Source organism: Varanus komodoensis, unplaced genomic scaffold (genome assembly GCF_004798865.1).
Source record: "Varanus komodoensis strain SLA01 unplaced genomic scaffold, ASM479886v1 scaffold2, whole genome shotgun sequence".
Taxonomy (NCBI): domain Eukaryota; kingdom Metazoa; phylum Chordata; class Lepidosauria; order Squamata; family Varanidae; genus Varanus; species Varanus komodoensis.
In genome coordinates, this window is record NW_025335568.1 from 13,949,370 (window position 1) to 13,963,288 (window position 13,919).

Genomic DNA, 13,919 nt, shown 5'->3' on the forward strand with positions numbered 1-13,919 from the left:
CCTGAGCAAAACCCAGACTGAGGCGCTCCTCCATCCGGGGCCCACGGGGTGATGAAGGCTTGATCAGCTTGACACCCCTGGCCCTGTGGAGTGCCTGCATACCAGTCACCATTCTGAGCGGCTGGACTGCCTCTGGTTGGCACTGGACGTGCCAGTGCTGGACCAGAACCATCTCTGATGCCTCAAGCTGTGTGCCTTTAGGCAAGTTAAAGATTGACTTGGCCTCAAAGTTGAATAGTCCAGAGATTCTGCAAATGCCCTTGGAGAGAAGCTGGGCCAGAGCCTCTCACCAGCACCAATGCTTGCAAAGGAGCTTGGCCACAAGGTCCAAATGTTTGTTGAGTTCCCAGAAATTAAAAAAAAAAAGGCAAGGGAGGCAGGAGAACAAACCGAACAACCATTCTATGTCTTTCTCATCAAATATTTGAGTACCTAAAATCTAATCATTTGTTTTTGGCTGCTGAACTATATTTAACGGTGTTCTGCTTTGACCTCGGATAAAAGAATGCTACAGAAAAACAACTCTCAGCAGCAGGGTGGGAATGCAAACAGAGCCATATAGCCATGCCTTTGGCCCCATCAAGGAGAATGAAATGGCAGAATGGGCTGCACTACATCGAAGTTTCAGATGTTCTTCCAGTTTAAAAAATGTAAAATAAATACCCCAAATCTCACACTCTTCCTGCAACAGAAAAGTAGTAGGACAAGGCTTGCAGGAAAAATGCTGATTTTCTGTTTCCATGTCGTTCCGAAGACAGGAGAGCATTTACAAAGAGGTTTCTCCTATACAGTCTGAAGTGATACAGTCCAGTCTGCCATCTCTGCATCCCTACCACTTTTTCTGCTGTATGTCTGTGGACCAGGCTTATGTAACAACTGCCTACTGAAGCTAATGCTAAATGCATTTGATGAAATGAGCTGTAGTCTTCATAAACTCATGTTTCCAAAAACCTTTTAGTTGTTTAAGGAAACACAAGGCACTCTATATTGTTTCTACTACAGGCATTAAAAAAAGAACTCAGTGCTTAGGTGCACTGGACTATCAGCTGAGTATGTTGATTTTGGTTTAACCTGACTGCAAACTTTGTAATGTTGGATCTCATTTCCCTCTTATCATTCAGGCATAGATTGGCAAGCCAATCTGTTTTGTAAACAGACAGGAACACCTTGACTTTTGCAGAACAAATTTGGGAGTGTTTCCTGAATTAATTCAGGATACTAGAGACTTTTAAAGTAATGCCAATTTAACCAACACTGTGTTGATTGCTAGAAGTGAAGGTGCATAACAGGTACCAAAACAAGCCTTGTAATTTATATCAGGCAGGTTTCTTGTTTCTAACGGGATTGACTTGACCCAAGAGGTGCTTTCCAAGAACATAAGCTGGCTTCTCTACTCCATTTGTCAGCTTAGACCAGATGTTTGGGATGGCAAAGGGCATACAGAGAAAGTACTGCAGTCAAACACCAGTACACGTTTTGGACACAAAAGGTTGCAATTTTAGTAATAACTGAATATGTCAATTTCATTGTCCCAGTTTTCTAACTTAAGCTTTGTTTTGGCCCAATTCCACAACAAAGTACACCTTTTGTTTTTAAAAGTCTGCATGTGCACTTCAAATATTTTGTGTCCACTTTTCCCCAAATGCACACACATTCTGCTCATTTCGCCCGATGCCCTTCTCTGGCTGCCCCCAAGTGCCACCATCCCAGGGTAGGTCATTAGAAAGCAGGAAAAGACTCATTTCCTGGTCTGAAATATCATTCCCTGAGCTGCTTGCCAGGCGCCTAGTACACATGGGCAGGCCCCCACGAGGGACAGCTGAAATATTCACCCATGCTTTTAACGCTAAAGTGATTGGTGCTGTTTTGTCACAAGGGTGTTTTTGCTATCACTGGATATGGTATTTTAGCGACTGTTTGAATGCAGCTGTCATTATGCTGCCTAAAAAAACAACACTGAAAGGCTTGGAGCAGCACTGGTGCTGGTACCGATCATGGCATGCTAGTGGTACTCCCAAATGCTGTGGGAGGAGGAGGAATGCTCCAGCCCTGCTACTCTCCTCTGGCATGAACTGTGGATCCTGCGGGATTTTCTAGTGTTCTGGCTTGCATGGAGACTCCCCAGAGATATGGGAGGTCCCCCCACTTCAGACAACCACCTTCCACAAGTACAGAACAAGGAATGCAACGGAGGAGAGGTAAAGAGCTGGCAGGCTCCTTCTCCTCCTGCACTGCTGTTCTTCCTTTCCTGAATGCCTGAACAGGGATTAAAGGTAAAGGTGAAGGTTTCCCCTTGACATGAAGTCCAGTCATGCCTGACTCTAGGGGGCGGTGCTCATCTCCGTTTCCTAGCCGAGGGAGCCAGTGTTTGTCCGCAGACAGTCTCCATGGTCATGTGGCCAGCATGACTAAACACCACATGGAATGCTGTTACCTGCCCACCAAAGTGGTACCTTTTTATCTACTTGCATTTGCATGCTTTCGAACTGCAGCGTTGGCAGGAGCTGGGATGGAGCAACGGGAACTCACCCCGTTGTGCAGATTCGAACCGGTGACCTTTCGATCAACCAGCCCAGCAGCACAGCAGTTTAAACCACTGCGCCACCTGCTTAGGTTGGACTAATTTTGGGGGTTGCACTAGAGAGTGCTAGTGGTCACATCTGCTAGCTCAAGGGCAATGCTGGATACTTCCCATGTTTGCATGTATGTGGGGGGGGGGAATATAATGTTTTAAAGCAAACCAACCTGCCAACCAGCCTTAGCTAGGATACAGGATTACTACCACCCACTTGGAAGGAAGTCCCAGGCTTGGGAGTGCCATACCTGCTACTCTTCCCAAATGACTCTCACGATGCTACTCCCTAGAACAGCTTTTTATGAGCACAGATAAGATCAAAGCCTAGTTATCCAATAACTGAAGGTTCAACAGGGTACCTTCGATAGTCACTATTATCTGGAATATCTGGCAAATAAATAAGATAATTCTGTCCCTGTGGAGACTTGCAATTAACCCCTTTTATCTGTTTATTCTTAATAGCATAGTTACATGAAGAGTGTGCTTCAGCTTCTGTTTATTTCTTCAAGATTAAAATCAAGAGGAGAGCATGTCAGATGACTGGGAAGAAACACATCTGTTTATTATTTGCACTCTGGCAGGGCTCCCTGGATGGGCAAGTCAGAAAATGGGTCAGGACAAGGTGGAGGGAATTAGTGATGCTATATTCCAGCCAAAGCTGCACCCTTCGATTTCAACAGTAGCATGTTAATACAGACCAAACATAAGTTGTGTTGCATAACAGGAGTGTAAGGGTTTGGTTACTAAGCAGCCAAGGATTCCCAGCAGGGCTCTTTCTGAAAACTTGGTTGAATGTCAAGAGAGCATGGCTACAATGTCTTGGTAGGAAAGCTGGCATGGATAAAAGACATCAAAACATTCTATGTTGGCCATTATGTACCTTTATGTGGGTGCAAGTCTCAGGTTTTCAGGATGTTTGTTGTGAGAAATCAGAATTGCCTTGTTTATTACACATTATGTCACGAAGCACACATTTTGCAGATTCACCCAAAGTAACAGTGGACACGGATGATGCATTTTTACTCATCTCCCCAATGACCTACACCTGTGTTGGTCATTTGTGGCATCTTATGGCCTGACAGAAAAACCAAACATCCTTTTTCCAAGTGGCCAACAAAACCCTGTTCCATTATGTGGTCACCTGAAAGTGACTGTTATTCACTACAGATGGCCAGGTAAATGGCCGTATTAAAATACAGAACCAAAGTGCACAGAGCTTTGTTAAAAGGTGAACAACTGGGCTGAAAGGAGGTAGGAGATATTACCAAGGCTGCAAACCTATCCTCTCCCATTGAACTCAATGATGCCTACTTCCACATAGATGGATGCAGAACTGCACTGTGCAGCAGTTCGAAAGAACAAAGCTGCTGTCTTTCTTACGCCAAAAGTATTCCAATTCCTGTAACCTGAAGAGATTGTTTGCTTACAGCCTTGAGTGGAAGCTACGTTATGTTAAAAACAAACCACTCACCCAGCTATACAAACTACGGATTATGCCAATGTTGGAATCTATAAATGCTGTGTAGGCATCTTAAACTGCACCAAAGTTGACAGAATTTTGACCTGCATACCGGGGGCAAACTTGGCCACCTCTACCACTGTTTGGACAGTTAAAGTTGCATTGCATTTGAGTGAGTTTAGGTCGTTCAGAACTGTTGACAAGTAACAACAGAGGCTTCGCACATGCTAAGTTTTCCTGAGCGCTTTGCACTCCCTTTTAACCTAGTCAAACTGATACGTATCAAGCAACACCCCAGCTTACCCTGTGCTGTTTCCAGCCAAGTGGGAGAGGGAACTAGGCAGCTTGGGACAAATGATCATGAAAACATGAGCTTGCCAATGCAGAAAACACTTTCTGTCATGTAGCAGCAAAGAAATCAAATCTCCTAGGTACACATTTTATGAATTAACACATCATGCATCTATGGCTCCTGTGTCTGATCTATGCACAGAACACCTTTAACAAATGTTTAAATTTTGATCATGTGCAAATGTGTGGCATAGCTTAAGGTTGGGCTGGAAAGTATTTTGAGAGGTCTCTGAATGGAAGGTAAGGTCCAAAGTACCAATACTATCTCACTGGGTTTATCTAAGCATTTTGTGTATATACAGCTAATCAACACTCAGTGTTAATAACAAGGTATTAGTTGCACCAGAAGGTCAATTCCCTTTACATCCTGCACAGACAATATTCTTCTACCAGAGAAAGACAATTAAATGCCCGATGGGGAGATTACATATCAGTTTGATAGTACATAGGACAGAAAATCAGTCCCATGAGCAATAAATTTAACTTAAAATGGGCATGCTGCCTTTCAAATTATGTCCCTTCCCAACTTAATTATTTCCAGGTGGTCATAAAAAGGCTGCTTGGTCACGTACACAACTTTGCGCATAATCAAGTTTGCGAGTTTAGCGTAAGGTCCTCCATCGCCCAGCAGTGCATTTCTGGATGCTACAAGGCATTTTAGTGCGAGGTTCCATCCCTGAAGCAGGCTTGCTGCACAATATCAAAGAGACACATTTTAAGCACTTTTGTTTTCCTTCTCCAATACTTCAATTATGCTATTTAATTGGTTGTTTACAATATATACTCATTCCCAAGTAATTGCCCAGGAAGCAATTTAAGAGAAAGAGCAGTTGCTCAATCCTAGAACACTGCTTTGCATTAAAAATGTTCCATATTCAAAGGTTGAATTTGGAAGGTTGTTTTAGGTTTAACCCTCTTGGGAGATTCCTCTTTAAAAGCCAGTCGAGCCACTGCTGTGACGAGGTCTAAGCAGGTACAAACTGGCACGCGGAAACCCTGCATGTAATATGTAAGGTGTAATATGTTCCTGGCAACCTTCTGCAACCTCCACAGTGCACTGAATGGCAGAACGATGCACTTCACCTGTTCTGTTCCAATGGATTATTTAATAGCACGGCCCACTGTTGAAGAATACTAGATTTTTCTCTTTAAGAGTAGAAACAGTAGCCACTTGGCATCATAAAAGTGACTGCTTATGTTGATGGGCCCCAGGATTTGGCAGGGGCTTGTGCATGTGGTTCATGACTCACTGCATGATTAGTCAAGGCTGGCAAAAGCAAGAATGGCATTTGCTGGGGAGGGGGCAGGAAAGGAGAGCCAACTTATGGAGGTGCACTTAGTCTCTTGTATCTGCCTTAAGGCCAGCCAGATGAGGGCAGAGCAGCACACAAGGGGGAAAAACTGTCTGTACTGTAACACACGGATGGACACGTGCACGACCGAGTGATCCTTCATGCAAAGAAACTCCCCCGCACATAACAGGCAAATGTGCCAAGGAAAACGCTAGGCTAGCGCCTTCACCCCTCAGAGCTAGTTTTCTCCAGGCAGGGAATCTGCAGGATTCAATTACGTGAATTTCTGCCTGTGGTCTGAAATACTCCAGTCCAGGTGTAAATGTATTACTTCATCCAAAACTGTCTATCCCAACCTGCAACCATTCAGTTGTGTTAGGCTACAACTCCCAACATCCCCCAGCTGGAAATTGAAATCTAATACTTCTGGACAACACTAGGCTTGGGCAAGCTGACTTATACTTTGCGAAAATGAGATTTAAATCAAGAGTTCGAAATCTATGCCTAGAACAAATCTGAGCAAATTTGCGACCTGCTTGGCTTAAGCATAGCAATTTCTGAAAATCGGATGCAAAACTAATTCGGGAGACCATCAACTTTTAGATGATAAAACTTGCTGTTTTTGAATGAAAACAACAACACCGCTTTCTCTACCACCCCACAAGTCCAGGCCCATTTCAATCTAAATGAAAGATTTCACAGTACAGCTGTTTCTTAATGAATACTTTCCCAGTCCCAATGAGAGCCATGAACACATTGCTAGAAACTTCTGCATCTGTATTGTTGCAGACTTAAGAGATTAAAAGTGCAATACTATTCATGTGTAGCCAGAAGTAAGTCCTACAACTCCCAGCATTCTCCAGCTTGGAATGCTGGGAGTTGTAGGACATATTTTTGGGTAAGCATATGTAAGACCCTGCCCTTAAGGTAGGAAGATGTTTCCAGTGAAGAAAAGACATTCAGCTAAATAATTTTAGCAGCAATTCCTACAGTCAAAGATAGACATATCCTGAAAGAATTATACTGCAAAGCAAAGTTTGCTTCAACTTCCAAGGGCTGAGTTTCCCAAATTATGCCAAAATTTACTAGAGTCCACGTTAAAGAAAAAAAATCTAGACAGCAAGTTTTAATGCTTTTTCAAACATGATTCTAAGCAAAACAAAACTCCATAGGCCCAGAAAAGATATGCAAGAAATGGTAATATGGCAATTGCATTACTTTTATTTTCTAGATTAAATCAGTATCCAATTTATAAAAGGTAAACAGTTTTTCTAAGAAATCATGTTGACATTTAAAAGGATATTCATACATCTTCCTATAACAAGTGTGTGTGTGTTTGTGTTTTATAAATGTTGTGATTGGCCTTCATTAAATAATCTAAAGTAACAATTTCTCTGCCCTTGAGGCAACCCTGAAAAAGACAATTGCTGGGAAAATTCTGCTGAGTAACATTTAAGGAGTAACTAGGCACTCTTAGCTTCCAGTTCAACTTGCACAGCACTACACTGCAGAAAATATTATTTATGGATCTTCAATCCAAGACATGTCTACGTTGAAGATAAACCCCATTTAATTAAAAGGTCCATTAGGAAGAACAAGCAAATAAAATTCCCATTTATTAACATTCAATATCCCCCTCTGTGCCTTTTCCAGAAAGAAGCACTTCTCTAAAACATTAGTAGCAACTCAGTCCTAGGAATATTTGTTCAGAAATACGTCTCACTGTATTCAGTGGGCTTATGGCAGCTTATGGGTTCTATGCATCCTATAAAACTTTGCCTCTGACAACTTTATGCTTAAATACTAAAAAGTCAATGGTTTGGAGTTAACTGGGCACCAATCAACAAAAGGGACATAAAACATTTTCAAGGATGCAGCTTATATCCCAGATCCTTGCAATACTGGGGCTGGGTGGGGGAGGGGGGAAGAAAACTGTTATGCAGGGAGGCATGATAAATAAACAGTTTGATAGAGATTTCCCAGTCCCTCTTCTTACTCGGATTCCTCAATGTCACTCATAGCTGCATAATTACAATATAAATGCTAAATTCCGTACTGAACTAATCAAGAGTGAGAGAACCTGGACTTGTGTCATTCAGCACAGAAAAAGTGCATTAACATTAAGCCTGCAATTCCATAAGCGCTTACTTGAGAACAAGTCCAACTTGACTCAACAAAACTTATTTCTAAGTGTACATGCATTGGATTGCACAGTCCAAAATCATACATATCCGTGGATGCAGATCAGTGTGTTATCCTAAAGAAATCACCTCATTAGGAAATGAAATGTGTAGAGAGGGGGGATATATGCAATCAACCTCTATAATGCATGCACCACACAATGGATCTTATTATGGGAAACATAAAACATATTCAAGGATGCAGTCATTTTCCCTTATGGCAAGTATATCCCAAATCCTTGGAATATTAGATGGGGGGGGGGAGGAAGCTGTTATTCAGAGAAGCATAATAAACAGTTTGATACAGATTCTCCAGTCCTTCTTGCTAAGATCCCTCAATGTTATTCCCAGCTGCATAACATATAAATACACAACCACTACCACGCAACAATTTACCTTTGTAAAGCCATGATTTCACAAGCCATTCCTGAAAAAAAGTTTACTCTGAACTGGAAACCAGGAACGATCTCTTGCTCTCCACGGCGCACTGTCTTCTCGGACTAGCCCAGCAAAAATGAAATAAAAGAAAATAAAAAAAACGGAATAGTAACAGCGATGATGCCCGCAGAAAGCAGCGCCGTAACGTCTGCTGCTATCTCCCTGCAGGCGCCCGTCTCCTTCCTCCTGAATCGGGCTTCGCTGGCGCGGCAGAGCTTTCAAGCCGCCGCTCACAAGCAAGCCTCGCACAACTCCGTACTGGCTCACCCCGGCAGGCTGCGACTCTTGACTGCAGCACGGGAAGATGCTTTTAAGGTTCCAGCCCGCGTGCGGCTTCCCCGGCGAAGTGCCCGTGCAAAGCACACCCCGCTCCAGCCCACTTTGACCTTTTGTTCCCGAGGAAGCAGCCGAAGCACCCGCCAATCAGAACTAGCAGCGGGCTGACAAGCAGCGCAGAGCGCGGCGCGCTTACCTCCTCGTCCCTCCTCCTCCTCCTCGCCTCTGGGTTTGCCGTCCCGAGTAACTTGAAACTTCCCCACGGATCGCTGCGCCCGCCTGACAGGCGGCGGGAAGGCGACCAATGGGGCGGCGCGCCCGGGCCCGGTGGGCAGGGCCAGGCTGCGAGCCGAGCGGGACAAAACGCTTCGCAGGCGCACGGCGGCGGCGTGCGAGCCGCGGCCGGTCCGAGGCGGCGGGCGGGGCTCCCCGAGCGGGGGCGCACGTGTCGCCCCTGCGGGGAAGCGAAGCCCCCAGAACCGGCTTGTCCCGGAAGAAGCGCCCTACGTGCGCCTTCGCTCGCATGCATGCCGCGGGCGCTGATGCGACTTCACGTGGCGCGGGGCTGGCCGTGAAAACATCCTGACGACACGTCGCGCACGTCGCGCAAGCTCCTTGGTGAGAGGGATGGGGCAAGAGAGGAGGAACAGGAGCAGGCCAGGCTCTTTCTCAGCCCGCTGAAGACACGGACATTGCCCCCCCCCCCCCACTCCGGCCCTTTAATTCATCTATCGATAGCTGTATGAATATATCTGCATCAGGCAGAGGGCATCATACAAGGCACAATCTTATGCATGCTGAGAATTGTTAGGCATTTAAAAAGTCTTATATGAATAGGAGTGTCCCATAGACTCTTTTATACATTGCCCCTCATGAGAACCAGCGTGGTCAGGATGTTGGACTGGGGATCCAATCTTCAATGCAGTGTACTGATAATAGTAAGATATTCTGCACTGGATGTTTTTCAGTGCTCCTGTTCAGAAGACTGCTTTAAAGCCTCTCTCCCCCCTACACCTACACCGAAAATGCAGTCAGGCTACAGTCCGGTGTGCTATAACTCGGAAATAAGCCCCATGGAACTCAGGGGGACTTGTATGTGAAGGGCTGGATTGTATAAGGTGTGATGTCAGTTTCTGACAAATCAGTGGTTCTGTCTTGTACTTTATAGAGTCACTCCTTTACTGAAATAAGTAACTGTTTTTGATCACTGATGATTTTGTAATTATTTTTCTTGTTAGGCTGGTTGACATGTTCAGAGTCCTACCTTTAAAAAGCCATTACAATTTTTACTGGAATCACCTGTGTCTAAGTGATAGCAATCAGAGTTTGTTTTATTTATGATCATTATTGCTGTTATTCTTGTTTACTGCACTGGGCGACTGGTTTAGGGCCTGGTTATCTAAGGAAACATCTCCTTCAGTATGGCCAGCCCAGACCTTCAGATCATCTGCAGGGTCTTCCTCTGAGAGCCCTCCTTGCAAGAGGCGAGGGGGGCTGTTAAGAAGAGGAAGGCCTATTCTGCTATAGCACCCCAATTATGGAACTTGTTCTGCAGAGAGGGGTGTCTGGCCCCGATGCTTTGTTTGTTCTGGTGCCAGGCCAAAACCTTTTTATCTACCCAGTTTTTAAATTGTTAAATGGTATTTTAATTATTTTTAGCATCAAGCACTGCCACTAAGGGGTTTTTGTTTTACTGCTGATTTTTTTTTTAATTTTTGTGAACCATCATGAGATTTTTAATGAATGATGGTTTAGGAAAAAAATATATATAAATGCATAAACTTGTTATTGTATTGACCTGTTGTATGATGGTGCACTTCTCATAATTTCATTATCAAAACTGTTATAAAGTTTGTGGGTGGTGGGTAAAACAAATCAGGGCACTTTTAGAGGAAAACAGGGACAAAGTGCATTCTTATGGGATAGCATTAATGGAATTGGATTTTTAAATATCAGGCTGCACATTCCTTTGACAGCTAGACAAAGTCTAGACAGCTGGGACTCTTGGACTTGGAATGCTCTCTGTGTTTGGAGGGTTATGGGCAGCCTCATTGGAGTGTACCCTCAATAAAAATAAAAGCATGCTGTCATAATTCAGTTAGCACATCTATCCCTTTCCCCACCCTGCACACAGGGTGAGTTAATGGGCCAAACCAAAAACATGTACACTTATGGAGATGACTGGTCAATCCTAATCATTTCTGCATCAAGGAAAATAGATGTTCAACCTGTTACTGGAAATAATTCCTTCTGCTTTATGCATTAGTCCAAACTGTGATTGGCTTTTTCTAGAAATTCTTGCCCAGAAGTACCTCCAAATAATTCATAGTCATTTTCTTTTGCCATGATTGTTCACTCACTTACATGTTCAATATGCTGGAAGAAATGGAGAAGTGACCGAACAATCACGGCAAGAGACGACTCTGGTTTGCCAGCATCATACATTAGAAAGCATGTGTCTGTATACATTACTGTCACAACCAGAAACATGAGTCATGGACATATCTGTGTAAAATGCAGAAAAGGCTCATCTGTAACCCTATCCCTAACCCTGCGCCTAACTCTTTAAGCAATTTGTTTCAGGATTAATTTGGGACAAAAGCTATGTCAGAGCCCACAGTGAGCCAATAGACATTTCTGCATCTGTGTTTCTTAGCAGTTCCTAAATTTGCTTCTTGGATAGACGACTTGCCTGTAACATTACTCAGATTTATGTATATTTATGCCTGCAAAGGACTAGTCCAGAGAGGCACAATGCTAGTCAAGGAGTGGAAAGGGGGAAGGGGAGGTGTTTGGCACCAGCCCCACATGCCTGCAGTGAACTAGCGCTGTTAGGAGTTGATCCGGGTGGTCAACTGTTTTTCTTCATTTAGATTTATATCCTGCCCTTTCCAGCAAGGAGCCCAGGGCAAGTGACAATCCCTATAAAAATAAGACAACACAAGAGTGCCATTAAAATTGTAACTCTAAAATTAAATAATGCCAAAATGCAACCAAAGCAATCAACACAGCACCAAAATGCAGATAAAATGCCTGCCTTATCTCCCCCCAGTGTGGACAAATGACTAGGTCTTGTATGGGCACCTGTGGGACTGGCTAACAGTGTGGTGCGATAGCCAAATTCCTGCTGGAAGGGAGTTCCACTGTTGGGGAGGCAGCCTTGGCAAGAACCCCACAGTTCACATTCCTCATGGCCACCCCAAAGAAAGTCAGCCTAGCCAGTCTGCAATCCTAGGCGGTTGGGCCTGAGGAAGGCAGCCTTTCAAGTACCTGGATTGCAGAGCCATGGAAGGAACTTCAAGCAAACTTCACTTTGCTTGAAGTTCACAGGCAACTGGTACAGAGGTTTCCAAGCTAGTGTAGAATATTTCTATCTCACTCCTCCTATAAGCAACTGGGCAGTGGTATTTTAGGTCAGCTGCAGAGCATGGATGGCTGTTGCCAGGTTGTCCTGGCCCAGCAATGCAGCTGGACAGAAGCTCTCCTCACACAATCCGTTGCAAGTTACGTGCACAATGCAGGAAGATTTCTCACACATCTGAGTGCAGATGCAGAGACCCCTTGGTTCAGATTAAAATTTAAAGAAAGTGGTCATCATTGTTAATCTATTAAGTGGTCCCACTGAAAGAGATCAGCTTGTGGCTTCTCTGCTGGGAAACAACATTGGATGGGGTTATGAAAAAAAGACCCTTCGGCTCACTGATGTCTTGTTGTTACGTGCTCTCAAGTCGTCTCTGACTTTTGGTGACCCTATGAATGGACAGTCTTCAAAATATCTTGTTCTATGCAAACCTGCTCAGTTTAGGGGAGTAATCTTTGTTTGGTTCTTGAAAGGTTTAGGGTTTAAAGTGGTGGTATGGGCAGGCCATCCTCATTCAGCAGAATCCGCTCATTTTGAGAACCCCAACAAGGTCTGGCCAAGCATCTGATACAGAAGCTTGAAATGTGCTCCTCCTGGGATTGCCCAGTAGGGAAGGAACATTTTCCATTTAAAACATAAACAATGAACTGTCCTGCAGTTGTGGCTGCAGGAGGCTGGACTCTGGAGCAGAAATACTTAAAAGAGGCCGACAAACAGCGAAGCCTCTCATCTTCAGTGTGCTCAGTTGCTTGTCTAATGCTTTCCGCTATGACGGGACTGGCAGAAAAGGTCTCAGTATAAGACTGCGCTGACTTCCATTCTACACAATACGGTGAAATAAATACTCCCCCACCACCAAAAGTCACACTGCAAAGGAGGTGAGGGAATCAAATGGAGCATCCTGGAGGATGGCCCAAAACAGGGGCTCTCTCTGCTGCAACGTTTTGTTGCACATCGAACTTGAGGGTTTGTCTGTGCTCCTCTTTGGACTAGTAACATTTGTAGTGCTGCTCCCAACCCGACGGCACCAATTCTGATTGGCAGGTGGGGCTGTGCCACTTCAGCTGGCCGGTGGAGACCGACATGATCAGCAAACACTGTCCCCCCTCCCCCTCCCCACCGGATAAGTTTCTTTTCACATGGAGGGAACAGTTTTTGTATGGAGAAACATTTGTCAAATGAGCAGCTGCCTCCCTAGGAAATCCGAAATGGTGGTTACCACAAAATCACACATTCTCAGATGTGCTCGGCATATGAATACAAGTCATACGGGCATTACCTGCTTCTCAAAATCTTCACTGACCAGCTGAGACAAAGGTCAGTGTATGTTACTCCCTACATTTTCATCGATACACAAATACACACACAACAGGGGCCACAGGGTCACGGTTTTGGAAGAGGCATGGCTCAGTGCCACAAAACTCCCCCAGTTCAATCCCTGGCATCTCCAGGTAGGTCTAGGAAGAAACCCTGCCTGAAAACTTTGGACAGCCATTGCTGCCAGTCAGTGCTGAAAATATTGGCCTGGATGGACCCACGGTCTGAGGCAGCTTCCTATGTTTCTAAAATACAGCTGAAGCTCCCAGCTCTGCTTGCCCCCATATATTACCCTCCCCATGTTTCTGTAATAACAGCTATTGCTGCAGTTATATCATGCTGGATCAAGTCCAGAGAGAAAGGGGTGCATATTTTAGATAGTTGCCACCTCATTAGCTCAGCTACAGTGGTATAATGGCTGAACCTAACCCTAAGTTCGTAATAGAGCCACACCTGAAAGCCACAAACCCCAAGCCGCACCTGGCTCCACGATTATGCAACCTATGACTATGCAATATAAATGAGCTTTGTCACTGCTGGAATTTCTGTTGAGTAATGGATGCAAGATGAGGGCATCTCTTTTTGAGGTGAAACAATGACAGCTTCTAAAATTCTTATGAAAGAAGTTTTTTATTACATTCATACTTCACTCTTCAGCCAAAAAGCTTTC

The 13,919-nt window shown here is 44.4% G+C and overlaps 1 protein-coding gene across 6 annotated transcripts in view; it reads right to left on the reverse strand.

Annotated features, from left to right (window-relative positions):
- Window positions 1-13,919, reverse strand: part of FAM13A (family with sequence similarity 13 member A) — a 163,337-nt gene that overhangs the window by 69,425 nt on the left and 79,993 nt on the right. The gene's annotated exons all lie outside the window — the stretch shown is intronic.